Below are 17,324 nucleotides of genomic sequence, written 5' to 3' on the forward strand. Positions count from 1 at the left end.
GGACCTTGCACATGCTTGGCAAGTGCTCTACCTCTGAACCACAACCCCACCCCTCTTTTTCCAGCTTTTATCTTAGATGCCCAAGGAAAAAATGTCATTTTTTTCTCAGCTGGACAAGTGAAATTTATTTTGGAAATCAGATTTTTCCTGGTTTAAAATTTGTATCTTGTGTATCCTATATCTTTACATTATAAACATAATGAATGTTTTCAAACTGTGGCTCCAGTTTTGAAAGCTCTAGCAATTATTCTCAGAAACAGGGCATGAATTTTGCCAATTATCTCCACCAGTACCACCATGCTTTCTAATTAAATGAGAGACCTAAACATTTTCTGGATTGAGTTAAAATATAGATTAAAATGATTGCAAACCCTGGTCTCTATTTGACCAAATTACATAGTGCCTTGGAAAATTTAATTGACCACATTCGAATGCAAGAAAAAGATTTGTTAAGCAACCTCAAGTAAGAGATAAGTTTTATAATAAATATGAAATATCACAGAAATGTGAGGACAATATTGTGAACATTTAAGTAGAAATATGATGATCTGGCCATTGTGGCCATACATTAATACCAGATTTGAAATATTCTAGGGGCCTCACTGGTGGCTCTTCGTGCTTTGCTCCATTGCTGGACCATTGATATATCCACTAGTTCACGATGACTACTCACAATTTCTGTGCCAATGTAACCTCAATAGGCAAATCATTCATCATGGCTCCTAAAATATTATAGTTGGTATTTATTACAACATTGTGTTTATCAAATCCTTCTTCAATAAGACTCTCATTACAAATTCTGAGAGAATACAATCAGTTTACCTTCCACTGTAGAGTAAGTTCACATAGACCTGTGAAGTAGTTTTACTTGTCTTGAGACACCTCAAGCCTTTGGAACTGCTACCAGCCCTCCTGTTCACCAAAGAACAGTGTGGACTGTGAGAAAAGCAATAGTCCTTAGAAAATGGTTCAAGCTGAATAACTACACCAGATAACAATTAATACTCTTATGTCTTCTTGAGTTAGATGACAAAACACTCTGTTCCCTCTACATATGAGTTTTGAACAATTCTCAGATAAAATGTTCAACTTTTAAATGGGATGTATTGGCTTTCTCTCCTTCCCTTACTGGGAAAAATTCAATACTATATCTTAAATTGTATCTAGAGATGTTCTTTTAAGTTTCTATAAGGCAGTGGTTCTCAACCCTGGTTGGCACATTAGCATTTCCTGGGGAGATATCAAAAATTATTGATGCTTGAGCCCATCCCAAACCTATTAAGTTAGAATCTCTTGGGGTGGAGCACAGGTATTGATATTTTTTAAAAGCTCCCCTGATGAAATAGATCTACAATCATTTAACACTGTCAGTCTCAAAGTTCTTAATCTGCAGGTAATCACCATTTGTTTTTAAAACCTAAAATGACTTATTTCAGGGATATATTTATTCTCATCAGTGACCAACCAAACCACCTCAAAGTGGCATATGTGCTAATGTGAAGGGAAAAAAAATCAGAATAAAGGTTTTATTTCCAACATGGAAAGTGCCTGTGCATTCATCCCTCCATTGCTGAATAAGAAAAGAACTTTTATACAAGCTAAAAATCAATGGTCTGGACTCTTCAGAGAATGGAAGTTTCAGAAGAAACCATGACCCCATAATATGGAGAGAAAAGTGCATTCAGAGAGGAAAAGAACTGAGATGTAATTATCTAGAACAGAAGTGACAGAATTCATCAATGGACAAGAATGCCTAGAGGATCTATAACTTTGGTGAGTTGCAGTAGGTAGAATGTGAAAAACAGTGAGAGACTTGTGTCATAGTCTGAGGCATTCATTAACTCCATTCCATCAAGCCAATCATGTTCTCAACTACAGTGTGCAAGAAAACCCCTCCTAACTCTTTATGCATAAGAAAAGAGTAAGCTGGGGAAACTTGGCCATAGCATTCTCCATAACAAAGGCCTACACTCCTGTGAAAGGTCTCTGATCCAGTTCTAATCTGAAATATACTCTGAATAGAAGCGGGAATATTTCCCTACTCCCACATTCTACAGCTATACTGTCCCACCTAGGAGATATACACTATCAGTAGGAGTCAAATATTGATGAAATACTTGGAGATGCTGTAGTAGAGGAAAGGGTGATGTGTAGGAAAAATATCATATCATGGAAGGAAAATAGGAAGGAACATTTATAATGAAACAAAGGAACAAGTCCACTAAAATACTGAAACTGCCTGAGTAATATAGAATGTGCCTCCCTTTTTCTATATGAAAAATAGGAAGAACACTGAATCTCAAAAAAAGAAATACTCAAAAAACCACTGGAATGCAGAACCAACAATTTCTGAGCAACACAGCCCAAGTCCTTGCACCTGCATCTTTGTACTTAGCTTGCAGATAGGCCTCTGTGGGAATCACTCATTTAGGGAACATACACATTTAAGACTTGGGTGACCAAGAAGTGATCCTAGCCTCATTATAATATTATAGTAAGATACAAACCCCAGGGTGAAGATTCAAGATGCTTATGAGACATGCTCTGTAGGAAGCAACATGATTAGAATGTGAGAAAGCATGAGAGAGCAATACACAAACACAAGGGAAACTGGTGCAAAATTGCGAAATCCCCTCCCTGACCCAACACTAGTTCAGCCTGCTAGCTACTGATCCTCTATAAATTTTAAAAACCTAGACCAAGACAAGGAATATCTCTCTCTCTCTCTCTCTCTCTCTCTCTCTCTCTCTCTCTCTCTCTCTCTCTCTCTCTTCACCTGCATTCCCAGTCTCCAGTGTATACTTTCATTTATAATAAATCTCTTCCTTTGTTTCTCATACTTGACATGTCCTTAAATTATTTTCTGTGATGTGGTCAAGAACCTGGAAGTTCCAAGCAGAAATCTCCCCTTGTCTTATAGACCTCCTTGGACCCCAATGTGGTGACATTACCACCACATCAAAAGGCTACCAGCAAAGTAACATCAGATTCTAGATGAAAGATTTATAAGATTTGGAATATCTAGGGAGGAACTCATATGGGAGCCTGAAAGTCAAGAAAGAAGACAAAGAAAAGCATTAAAGAAAATTGAAGCCTCTGGTACCTGCAGCTACAGTGAATATTAAGCACAGTCCTGATTACCATAAATTTCACTTCACAAGGACATTACTTAATTTCATATTTTTCAAAGCCTCTTATTCCCTAATTGTGTAAACTTAAGTACACATACAAAAAGCAAGTGAAAACAAAAAGCTTATCAAAATCAGATTCACTTATGATACAAATTCTAGAATCATAGGACAAAGCATTTAAAATTACTATGATTAATATATTATGGGTTCTAATAAAAAATAGGTAACACGCAAGAGTAGTAGAACAATGGAAACAGAGATGCTTTAAGAAAGTTTCAAATGAAAAGTCTAAAAAATTAATACAAATAAATAATATATTTAATAGATATAAAAGATTGAGGATAAAAATTAATCTAAATATAAGTCCATGGAAAATTCCTAAACTAAAATGAAAAGAGGAAAATTGATCAACAAAAAAATTGATTTTGATGTTGCTGGGAGGACTGGTACCACGCCCCATAGTCAGGGGCAGTATCTGCCCATTTGTCCCTCCACTGACCCATCCAGCAGTTCCAGACTCAACCAGGTTTCCAGCACCTCGTCCTCCCTGTCCCAGGCAAGCTGTGTTGGTTTTATATCTTTATTTGATGAAAACAAATTATTGAGCATTTTTGTGGAAATACAGCATACAAGCAAGGCACTTATAGCCTCAGTGGCAAATTATGATTATTTTTTTTCATATCAGAAGCAGAACTCTTGCCGTAGTTTATGTCATCTCTTCTTCTACAGAAAGATGATACCACAAAGTTGTAATCACAGATGTCCTGGTCTTATCGATAAAGCCACTAATAAGCCAAAATGTCTGTTAATGTAAGTGCAGCATGTCAGACCAGTTCTATAGTTACAAGATACCTACCCCCTGTTTGATTGCCAAGATTGGGAGCAAAGACAATGGAATCAAAACAGTTATAGTTAACATGTTTGACGTCGAAAAGAGAATTAATCAGTCTCCGATATATCCCACCAAATATCTGGGTTGTGAGATGGATATACAGACCCAGTTTTATGTTAAGAATGAACATTACATTGTCAATGGATCTCAAGAGGCAAATAAACTACAAGACATATTGAATGGGTACATTAAATTGTTTTTTCTCTCTGCCCTGAGTGTGAGAATCCTGAAATAGTCCTGTACGTTAATTCAAAAAAAAAAAGCAAACAATAGGTAATTCATTTTAAGCCTGTGGATACAGAGGAATTCTTGATACACACCATAAACTCTGCATGTTCATTTTCAAAAACTTGCAGGCAAATAATGATAGTGGTGCAGGAAAGGAAAAAATAAAAAACAGAAAAGAAAAATAGAAAGGGCAAAGACAAGGAAAATGGTTCTGTATTCAGCAATGAGATACCACTACCACCAGCACCAAATGAGATCAGTGTTCTATACATGCTGTGGAAGAAGAGGAGGAGAAGGATTGGGTGGAGCATACAACTGGGGAAACTCAGAGAAGCGGAATGGATAAAATTAGTGACCTTGCAGAAGCTCTGACACTCAGTGATGATTTGGAAGGTACTGTAGAAGTGTGTCAATATCCTGTTGGATTTTTTTACGAAAAAGATAGAAGAGGGTATCATTGACTCACCTGACAAATTGTTGCAGAAGCAGAAAGACTAGATGTAACAGCCATGGGCCCTTTTGTTCTGACTGAAGTTCTTTTCAAAGAGAAGACTGGTGAACTGATGAAGAAACCCAGGTGCCATTTCTTAAGATTTTGTTATGGTAACAAAAAAGCTCAGCAGTACCTTCCTCATCGTTTGAAGTGTGCAGTACAATTCATCAAGCTCAGCTCTCTCCAAGATTCCACACATCTTGAAGGAGATGTGTGGCACAGCCATTCAGAAGAGTAGGTCATCATCAGCTGTTGGAAAGCTCCTCTAAGAAATAGGCCTCAAAAAAAAAAAAAAAAACCTCTAAAAAAACTCTGCAAAGAGATTCATATCAAAGCAAACCAATTATAAAGCCATTGAAGGAGGCAGAGGAAGAATCTCTGGTGGTAAAGAAGATGAAGATGAAAACATTGAGGAGGTATATTCAAAGACTATTAGTGTAATGAAAGCTGAAACCGTGAAGTCTGACAGCAAGGATGATGACATTGATATTGATGCCATTTGAAAGAACGATGCAACGTAGCTTAATGATATAATGCTGCAGATTCTCTCCATTATCACCCAGAAGTGTAATGTGTATGTCTAAAATCTAAAATGACTTAACATCATGTTACTCTTTTCACTAAAAATCTATTACTGTGAGTGATCAGCAATTAGGCCGAATGAGACCTCTAGGAAGTTCATATATACATCAAGGATCGGATGTAATTTGTTTATTTATAGCATGTTTCTTTTGGAAAAACTAGATTTGATTTTGGTCATCTTTTATATGTTGGGCTCTGAATGACTTATGCTGATGTAATTGGCTCCTTTTAAAAAGTTATGCCATCATTTAACCTGACAGTGTCCTTGGAGCCTGGTAGATTTGTTAGGTGCTGAGACTATACAGGGGTTTTCAGCAGAATGTAAACACAAGCTTGTTTATAATGACCTTACTCAGCTGTTAACAAATCTAGTACTTTTGAAATTTTCTTTCTAGTCCCTCACATTGGCATGCAATATTTTTTTTCTTTTGCTGAGGTAGATTAATAATCAAATAATAGTTCAACAAGTTGCTGAGAAGTAAAAGCGACCTGCATGTCCTATTAATAATTTTTAAAATGAGTTTTGAAACTTGGAATTGTGGTTTCTCAGTCCATGGACATTTGCCCCAAACTGTAGTCTTTGGACTCATGTGTATTGCATGTTGGATCAACCAAAAAAAAAGTTTTACATCAACAAATAAGTTTTTTTGTGTGTATGTAGTGGTTGCTTTGTACTGAGAGAAAACTCAAAATTTAAACATGTGATTAAAGAATAAACTCTTGTTTTACTTGGTGGAAACAAAAAGGAAAACTTGCATTCTCAAAAAAAAAAAAAAAAAAACAGGAGTTTTTCAGCTTTTACCTTTAACATTTAAATTAAAATTTCAAAATGTTTAGATAGATTTATTTATTTATTTATTTATTTATTTATACATACATACATACCAGGTATTGAACTTAGGGACACTCAACCACTGAGCCACTTCCCCAGCCCTATTTTGTATTTTATTTAGAGATAGGGTCTCACTGAGTAACTAAGCACTTCTCCATTGCTGAGGTTAGCTTTGAACTCACAATACTCCTGTCTCAACCTCCTTATGTTTGGGAAAAAAAAAAAAAAACATGAATGCCTATAGTAGCATTATTAATAATGGAAGCAACATGACGTCTTGTATAAATGAATGAATGAACAGACTAGAGTTCCTCCATATATAGAATTCTACTAGTCTATAATAAAAATAATTATCTCATTGAGCCATGCAACAAAAAGAATCAAAATTAAAAGTATATTGTTAAGATAAAGGAGATCATTGAGAAAGACTATAGAATGAATGCATAGTTTGGTTATTCTGACATTCTGATAAAGGTTAAATTATAGGGGGAATACGCAGATCAGTGATTGCCAGGAGTTCAGGAAGCGCAGAGTGTAGAATGGATAAAACACAATAAATTTTTTAGGGTGATGATACTATTCTCTGGTATTGTTATGATGAATATATGACATTCTGCATTTTTTAAAACCTATAAAGCTGGGCTGGGGATGTGGCTCAAGCGGTAGCGCGCTCGCCTGGCATGCGTGCGACCCGGGTTCGATCCTCAGCACCACATACCAACAAAGATGTTGTGTCCCCCGAGAACTAAAAAATAATAAATATTAAAAAAATTCTCTCTCTCTCTCTCTCTCTCTCTCTCTCTCTCTTTCTCTCTGTGTCTCCCCTCTCTCACTCTCTCTAAAAAAAATAAAATAAAAAAATAAAGCCTATAAAGCTTTACAACTTAAAAACATCAAATTATAATGCATGAAGTTACAAAAAAGTGTAATTTCGGAGAAAAGATAAGTCCAGTAAAAAAGTAAGAGAGTGATAAAGAGAAATCTAGTCATATTAAAAATAAAACTAAAAACTCCTTGATAAAGGATGGTAATGTTCAGCAATTAATCTTAGCAAACTGCTTTGCAACCAGTAATCCTCCCACCTCCCTCCTATACACATTCACTCTTATCTCATATTCTCATAGCTCTGTCATAAGTGACCAATGCTTTTGCAAAGCTGTGTGTAAGTGGGAAAGTAGAACACAATATAAATTATATCATTAAAATTGTGTCTCTAAAGATTTTACTATGATAACATTTCATCTACTATTATTTTCTAGAAAGTAAAAGTACTTTTTAATAGCACATGCTCTAGTTTGTTAATTACTGTAAATTTTATAAATATTTGTGGTGCTAGTCACAGAATAATTCAAACAGTTATCTTAATGAATTTTTAAGAAATATTTAATATGAAAAATGCCAGGTTCCTGTTCTTTAATGTACAATATTCATGGTTTTATTTCATTTTCAAATAAGATTCTGCTAATGTAAACATTCAAAATTAAGGTATAAGTTATTTTGGGATTTTTTAATTTCTTTGGTCTCACTTTTAAAAAGCAACTAAAATTTCTTATAACACCAAATAAAATGATACTGCCTTTAAAACAATAAAATTAAGGCATAATATTAGCTAAATATACACATTAAAAACTTAATATTAATCAGACAGAAAATACTCTCCATGTGTAGTGAGTTTCCAATTTTTGTAGTTTCACTTACAGAGTGAAACTTCTGATAGATTTGATTACAAGATTTTAAGAGAAAGAGTAATTATATTGACTGTGACATAAGTGGAAATGCACTTAATGGCTAGCCAAATCAAAAGTAGGTTTCACTAAAGGCTAATGCCAGTTAAAATTTTATACCGAGTACCAATTGATTTTTTTTTTTGACTGGCCCACCCTATGGACAGCTGGGAGTCAGTCAAAGTTTCACTCTGTATTACTAAGTGTAAAAAGTTACTACTCTACAGAAATGGAAGCTCAGCATTTCATAGCAGAAATTTTCAACTTGATTCTGAAAGACCATTATTATTGTCAATTGACCAAAAAATAGAGTTCACAGCAGTTGGCACCCTGGAAGAGGGAGAGAGGGAGAGAGAAAGGAAATGGGAAGAGTTAGGAGACAAGATTATTATTTCTAGAGGAAAATGATAACAATGAGTATTTGCCTTGTGACCTTATGAAACTTTCATTTGTAGACTTTCAAGTTGGGATGAAAAGAGACACCTTGATAGTCTTGGAATAACATGAATGTCACGTGGTCCTGAATATCCAGATAAGATGTGTCCAAACCCTGCCACAGCTCTTGTGTGAAATCCTGTGCCCTCTCATTATTCCTTTAGAATGCTCATTTTGCTACTGTTTTCTATCCACATCTGATCTGATTTCCAACTTTTATTGAATTCTCTTACTGCATTGATTGAATGCTTTCACGACTGGGGTACATAAAATCCTTGCTTTTCTCTACTCTGTTGTCACAAATGATACCACTGAAAAGAAATATTGTCTGGACATAGAAGTATAACTCTAGGAGATTCTCATGCTCAACAGATGATTCTTTTTAAATGACACCCCATTTCCCTGCTGTCATAAATAGCCTTTAGCCCTCTTTGATAATCCAGACATCAGCCTCCAAGCATGCTATTTGTCCTGTCTCTCTCTCCTTGTGTGTTCATTCTCTTCTCATTTTTGATCTGTTATATCCCTGGGATTCTGTTCACACTCTAGTTTATAACTTGGCTAAGCATTTTGGAGTTTTCTATCATCCCATGAATCTTCAGGTTTATTTCACATTAGACTTAAATATTATTTCCCTAACCAAAGTGAGTTTCTTAGAAAAAATAAATTTTGACATGAACTAATTCAGTTAGGATTTTTACCATAGAAAGCTAGACTGTTGTCTAGTATGCACAGTTCTTTACTTAGTATCCTAAAGATATGTACATTAATTATAGAAAATCCAACTCACTTATGTCCTTTTCTATTTCATCAATATGTATCTCAATGTATGTCACAAGGTTGATTCTTAAAAATTTGTTAGGAAGATCAATGGAAAGTGAATGAACACTGACTAATACAAGAGGCATTTCTTTGGCAATATTAAAGACAATCATTCAGTATAAAAGATAAAAGCCACTGTAGAGTCTTCTAGTTGTGGTCCTTCTAGGAATTAGAGAACATGTGAATGGCAGTTTTGCTAATAATGTCATATGTAGCTGGCTATATAGGGTACATCTTCCTAACGGACTTTTTTTTTCTTTTTTGGTAATAATAACAGTATTATCACTGAATACAGAGATCCAGCTCAGTTTGTATGCTGATATGTGAATGTTTTATGCAAACTACCAATATTAACACAAAGGCTCTAACACTAAAATCAAGATCTGGCTTTATTTTGAAGGTTTTAGTTAATTTTGTCATGTAATGTAGTCAACTACAATTCTCTAAAAGTCGTTTAGTTAGCATAAAAGAAGAGAGGGCAATTTAAATTAATTAGGAACCAGCAGCCATTGCAAAATCAGGTGTCTCCAAATATGCCCTTCATGATCACTCTCATTCAATTACCTGCAGGGGACTAGAGAGGGGAATTCTCTGTTCTTTCACAACCTTACATGTATTACAAGCCTGCTTTTCTCTCTGACATTTACCTTTGTGTCTACAGTGTCTTTGAGATCTTGTAAGTTCCATTAATCTAGCCTTAACAATGGGCTTTCCTGCCTCCCTATCCTACCTACCTCTACAAGATTTCCTTACCCTCATGCGTCTTGGAACTCTGACCACCATTCCTACCAAATCATTCATTTTTCTCTACATGCTCCTCTTTTTAGGCTCTATTTCCCTCTCCCTTCAATTATGCTTTTTTATTCATTTTTATTTATTCTTGTCTAATTTTTATGTTTTTTTCTTTTTCCTATGTGATTCTTTTAGGAGGATTTTTCACCTTCATGAATAAAACAACCATCTAGCAATATTGCCAGAATTGGTGCTGTACATTGTTTCACTGGAAATAAAATTAGTTGATAACATAGGTACACTAATTGCGAAGTTAAGAGAAAAGTGTTATTATCCAGTAGGCCTAGTTTTATTAATCCTTGAAACCATACAAGCATTCATTTCACAGGGACAATAATATCTTCTCCAAAACAAAGATTTGGAAGAAGAAAGCATAAATAAATAAATCTGAGACTGGGAATACACTATCCTATTCAATCAACTAAAGGCATTCTCTGTTAAATGTACAAATACATTTTGAATTAGTGAAGTACAATGTTTATTATTTATTCATGTATTTACCAATATTTAGTAGCATCAGTAGTTATTTTATGAGAACCATATTAAACTGTAGGCTTCAAACAAAGAGCCAGCAAACTTTTATATTATAAATGAATTCACCTTAACAAAAGAGTTTTCCTTTCTCCCAGTACTTGCCTTCTATGTTATAAAGCGGCAGAATCTAAGAATGAAACTCCTGCATAGAATTCTACAAACAGCTCCTTGGAGAGACAACAGCTTCTTAAATTTAAAAAACATATGTGTTTTTTTTTTAATTTGCAACAGACCGTTCATAGCAATTATTTACTTAAACTTCAAATAATTTACAGTTTTGTATCAACTTTTACTCGATTTAATTCATGGAAAATGTGTAGGAGGGGAAATAATTACCATATTGTCATTTAAAAAGACAAAAAAGTGATAGATTATTTTCCTTATTGTGCCTAAAAAATATATTTCAAAGGCATGCTTAAGTGACAATATTTCATCAACTACCTGTACAGTTTGATATTGTTACTTATCTAAAATTATTCCATTGTTTCTCTTCTAAAATTAAAAAAAGCAAATAAACTGTCAAACAAAAATAACTCAGATATAAGCCTCTCTTCTAATTCTGCGACTTATCTTCCTCCGCTTTTTAGTTTTACCTTATTTAGAGAAGAAATTATCTTCAAGATATTCACTGTTTCACATCTTTCATGCCCAATCAATTTAAATCTACTTAATTCTCATATTATTCCAAATATATATATATATACATATATATTGTATTCATATATATTCGTATATATGTGCATATATATGAATGTATATATCTGTATATGTATATAACTTTCTTTCTCTCTTTGTCAAGAATATGATATATTTATGTAGTGGAATGTATGAACTACTTTAAATACCTTTCTGACTTGCTTCTGGAAGGATACATGTGGTTCTCTTCTTTTCATCTTTTCCTTTCCTTTCCTTTTCTTTTATGACACTCATCATTTTATCCATTTTGTATCCCCCTCAGACCACGACTATTTTATTGGCTCCTTTTCCTGCAAAGGAATATGCATAAGTATTAAAGAAAATATATTTGCTGCAAATATTTCTAGAAAGTTCCCATATGCTGGAACCCTGTTATTTTTTAATTTTTAAATTAATTCCAGGATATTTTTTCCATGGTATATAGTTTTTTTCCAGTTATGTTCTAGTTTTCCTTTTATTCCTTTATGCTGTACACTTTTCTCCCACCTTGCCTCCCTTATTATACACTTTCTTCTTTTTGCACCCTTTTCTTTCCTTCTCATTCTTGACATACTTCCTGGGAAATTTTACTTGTATCAATAATTTCATGCATCTAGTATATAAAAAATATTTCCAGAAGTTTATCATTACAATGTTCTATTTCCAGCTATAGATCTTGAAATCAACAAATTGGAAGCAGAACTCTATGTTATCTCTCCATCTATAATTTACACTCACTGATATAGAAGTCAAGTGCCTATTCTTCATCACTGTAAGATCATTCTTCCTTGATGGCTAACCATCAGATGCATGAATGATGTAAAACACCCCAGAGGTCAGGGGGTCCAAAACATAATGGGGGAATGCAGTTCCATTTATTAAGTTGAATTGTGTCACAGTGTGGGTTGTGGAGCAAAAGCTATTTCTTAAAATATTATATAAATAAAATACTAGGAGATCAAATAAGATTATAGTCAACAGAATATACTAATAATCAAAGGGGAAAATGAGACCAAATAAAAAAAGATTAAGTAACCACAAATATATAGATAAAAATGTTATTAGGATTAACAAAAAGGACTCCAGATTTTTGTAACAGTAAAATAAATTCTTCAATAGTTATCAAATTAAAACAAGCAGTTATAAATATGTTCTTAATTTCCTCTTTGAATTTTTGCAATATTTTTCTATGTAGTGGGCTTATCCTACTATTCTATATGTATCCTGCTATGCTTTCATAGCTTCTGAGAAATTGATGTGAAAAATAGGTGTTTATCTAACCATTTTTATTTCAAAAATTTTTAAAAATCACTCTATTTTATTCATACCAATATCTTTTATATTCCTGAGAGTTTATTTCATGATTTTGGCAACTATTGACCAATAAAATCCATCTCTCACTACATTTTCCACCTTGAACATAATTACAAATGTATTAAACTGCTTTTATTCTCCAAAGATGCCAGGCTTTCTCAAGGCATCTTTGAAAATATGTATTTATTACTCAGGTTTAGAATTTTTCTGTAGAGTAATCCTTTATTTATTTTTCATTTTTATTTCTTGGTACTGGGGACTGAACCCAGGTTTACTGAGTCACATCCCCAGTCCTTTTTATTTTTTATTTTGAGACAGGGTCTCACTAAGTTGCTTACAGCCTCATTAAATTTTGAGGCTAGCCTTGAACTTGGGATCTTCCTGCCTCAGCCTCCTGAGACACCAGGATCAAGTTCATTAAATCATAATTTATTTCTGAGAAATACTGTTTCTAGTTCTTTCACCCAAAATACCCAGTTCTATATTTTATTGAAACACTCATATAATTACATTCTTTGGATCATGAGATGGAAAATATTTTGGCTGATATTTATCCCCATTTTTCTGTTCCAAAACAACTTGTCCTAACACAGGGCCTAGTAAAAGATAGATACCCAGTAAGTACTTATTTACTTCCTTTTCACACAGGATAATAATAATATTTGATAAGGTATAATATAATGTTGATACTAAAAACAAATCCATAATACGATGTTTGAAATAATTATAGTTTGTGTGTCTATTTATACAGTTCCCACAATGAATAGATATAAATATTTTTTTTCTGAAAGTTTTGAATTTTTAAAAAATAGAAAATTAAAGGGAAATTGCAGCCTTAAATGACCAAATTCAATATGTTTTCTCATATAAAAATATGAATTAGCCATAAATATGTGTTAAAAGTTAAAAATATTGAAATGTTTCTTAACTATATTATATAACTACTGGGATTGTTAAGAGAAAGAGCAAAAATAAATGTTGGATAATTCGCAATTGAAGTATTTTTGTTGCTTAGGAGGTATTCCAAAGACAAAATTTTAACATTCTTTATGCTCTTATTATCATTTGGCTTATAATTTGCTAATGAGATGTCAGTTGTCACTCTGACATGTCATTACAGGGGAATTTTTGGCAGTGATTTTTGTGTTCTTTTTGTTTCTAGTGTTATTTCATTTGCTGCCATCTGTATGAGAATGGTTTGTTTCAAATTGTTCACGTATTCATAATTTTAAGTGAATTCTCAGCCATTAATATTTTTAAATTATGAAACTTTTTTTTAAAGAAGGTTTAGATTCAGAGCAATATTGAAGGAAAAGTACAGTTTTCACCATATACCTCCTTTCCAAACATACAAACTAGCTTCCTGTTTTTTAGTGCCACATTTTATAATCAAGAAACATAGGGACACATCGTTATAACATTAGGTTCCCCTCTTGGTGGTATACATTCTGTGGGTTTTGATAAAAGTAAAATAATGAATATTTACCATGGTAGTATCATGCAGAATAGTTTCATCATCCTAAAACCCCTCTGTGCTGTGCCTACTCATTTCTCCTGTCCACCTAATGCCAGATTCTTTACTGTGCACAAATTTTGCTCTTTCTAGAATGTCATGTAGTTGGAATCATGTAGTAGATTTTTCAGATTGGCTTCGTTCTCTAGTAATATGCATTTCAGTTTCCTCTATGTATTTCCATGACTTGAGACTTCATTTCTTTTTAGCCCTAGAACAATATTCCCATGTTTGGATGTGCCAAATTTTATGTATCCATTGCCTGGACTTCAGGCATCTTGATTACTTCTAAATTTGACAATAATGAATAAGACCACCAACCAGGCTAATGAGTGACCATATGCTTTTTAATTAATTTGAATAAATTCCATGAAATGTGAAGTATATTGAAATTTGTAAAACAGCTGCTAAACTGGCTATACCATTTTGCATTCCCACAGCAATAAATGAGGCTTCTTATTGTTCCTCCTCCTTGCCAGCATTTGATGCTGTCAGTATTCTAGATTTGAGCCACTCTTACAGTGTGCAATGGTATCTCATTGTGGTTCTAGTTTGAATATCCCTGATGTTATATATGTCAAATGTGTTTTCATATAATAATTTCCCATCTGTATATCTTTGTTGTCTCTTTAGGTCTTTTCGCTATTTTTTAAAATCAGATTATATGTTTCCTTATTGTTAATTTTTAAGATTAGTTTGCATATTTTAGATAACACTTTGTTATCAGATGAGTCTTTTGAAAAGATTTTCTCACAGTAATGATTTGTCTTCTCCTTCTTTGTTTTGGAGGAAAGGGATTGAACTCAGGGGCACTTGACCACTGAGCCACATGCCCAGCCATATTTTTTATTTTATGTAGAGACAGGGTCTCACTGAGTTTCTTAGGGCCTTACTAAATTGCTGAGGCTGACTTTGAACTCATGATCCTTTTGTGTCAGCCTCCAAAGCTGCTGGGATTATAGGAGTGCACTACCACGCCTGGCTTCATTCTTCTTGACATTGTCTTTCACAAAGCAGAGGTTTTTAAATTTGTTTGACTTATCAGTTGCTTTTTTGGTTCTTTTTCCAGAATCATGTGCTTGATATTGCATCAAAAAAATTCATCATTATTCCCCAAGTCATCTATCTGGTTTTATCCTTCATGATGTTCTAGTTCTATGGTTTAATTTGAATTGAATTTTATCATGCATTTTGAGTTTATGGGAAAGGTGTAAGGACTATGTATACATTCATAATTTATGGGGTTTTCCAGTGGATTCTTCGAAAAACTAACTTGGTCTGTTGCATTATTTTTGCTCTTGGTCAGCAGTTAAACATATTTGTGTGGGTCTATATTTTTCAGCTTCTGTTATACTCTGTTCCACTGATCTTTTCTTCTAGTCATTTGCCAACACCATTCCCTTGACTACAGTAACCTGACAATAAGTCTTGAAGTTGAGTGTGTATCAGTCCTTGGAGCTTTTTTCTTCTTTAATATTGAGTTGGTTTCTCTGTTTTTTTGTCTGAATTTTTCTCTATTTACAATTTTTTTTAATTGGGCTACATTAAGTCTATAGATCAATATTGCAAGAATTTTCATCTTGACTATTAAATTTTCTTCAAAACATGAAATCTCTCTCCACTTATTTAATTATTTTATTTCTTTCATCAGAGGATTATATCTTCATTCATATCTTTTATATATCTTGTTAGATTTATACCAAGATATTTCATCTGGGGCCTGGTAATGTGTATGATAATCTGCTTTTAATTTCAAATTTCACTTGTTAATTGCTGGTATGCATGAAAGTGATTGGCTTTGGTATATTTACCTCATATCTTGAGAACATACTGAAATTGTTTATTTTTTTCCAGGAGTTTTGTACATTTTTTTTGGAATTTCTATATAGAAGAATATATCAATTACAAGGAAAAGCAGGGTTTTCTCTTTCTTCTTCAGTATACAAATATTTCATGTCTTTTTTCTGTCTTATTAAGTTAGCAATGAATAAAATATTAAAAAGCAGTTGTTAAAGGATCTCTCTTTGCCTTATTATTGATTGTAGCAGAAAAGTTTCAAGTTTTTGAATATTAAGAATGATGTTCATTGTGGGTACATTCTAGATTTTTTTCTTTTTTGTTAATCATTTTGAAAAAGTTCTCCTCCATCCTTAGCATACTAAGAGATTTCATTAGTTTTTTTTTAATCAAAAATAAGTGTTAGACTTTGTCAGATGCTTTTTCTGTATTGATTCAATGATGTGTGAATTTTCTTCTTCAGCGTGTTGTGATAGATTACGTGAATTGATTTTCAAATGTTGAGTCATTCTTGAATACTGAGATAAATATTACAGAGTTGTGGCCTATACATATTTATTGTTTTAGGATTAAATTTGTAAATTATTGTAGAGAATATTTGCATGAATGTTCATAAGAAATATTAGTTTTTAGTTTGCTTTTCTTATAATGTCCTATGTGCACTTAATATTAAAACAAACCTGGCCTCATAGAACAGTATAAGAGTGTCTGCTTCTGTCTTTTGGAAGAGATTGCACAGATTTTGTATAATTGCTTCCTGTAATGATTGGTAGAATTGACCAGTGAACTCATCAGGGCCTGACAGTTTCCATTTTGGAAAGTTAATAATTACTTGCTTGATATGTTTAATAGTCTCAGATGTGGCTAGAGCTCTGTGATGATACAAGCCTATTCAGATTGTTCACGTTTTATCTGTGAGTTTTGACAAATTGTGTCTCTTTCAAGGACTATCAAATTTGTGGGAATATTACTGATTATAATATTGCTTTATTGTTCTTTTTATGATTATAAGTTCTGAAATGATGTCATCTTTCATTTCTGATATTAGTAATTTGTGTCTTTAGCTTTCCATTTTGCTTATCAACTTTTTTAAGTATTTTCAAGGAAATTTGAGTTTTGTTGATTTTTCTCTTGATTTCTTGTTTTCAATTTCCTTGATTCTGGTAAAACTTTTATTAATTTTCTTTTCCTCATTTCAGATTTATTTTGTTCTTTCTTTTTTTGCTTTCTAAAGTAAAAACTCAGGTTTTTGATTTTACAACTTATTTATCAATATGCTATCATTGAGTGCTACCAATTCTATATGCTACCAGGGTTACACATTTCTATGTTCTACATTCACTGTATCCTACAAACTTTAGTATTAATTGTTACTTATATATTGATTATATGTCTTTTGTTTTATTCTATTTACCTATCTATCTCCATATAGAGAGACTTTGGTTTAATTTGTAATGATATGAGATATGATAGGCATTCCCATTCTGTATTACTGACTCCTCTTATTCTTTTACTATCATGTATTTTCATTAAAATTATGTACTCTACTACTTTATATTT

The 17,324-nt window shown here is 33.0% G+C and overlaps 1 pseudogene across 1 annotated transcript; it reads left to right on the forward strand.

The window, feature by feature from the left end:
* Positions 1 to 3,929: 3,929 nt before the first annotated feature.
* LOC308646179 (eukaryotic translation initiation factor 5-like) lies at positions 3,930 to 5,247 on the forward strand (annotated as a pseudogene). Its single transcript has one exon. The product of its transcript is annotated as a eukaryotic translation initiation factor 5-like (transcript).
* Positions 5,248 to 17,324: the final 12,077 nt, after the last annotated feature.

The sequence above is a fragment of the Spermophilus citellus genome (genome assembly GCF_964194105.1).
Source record: "Spermophilus citellus genome assembly, chromosome: 4".
NCBI lineage: Eukaryota > Metazoa > Chordata > Mammalia > Rodentia > Sciuridae > Spermophilus > Spermophilus citellus.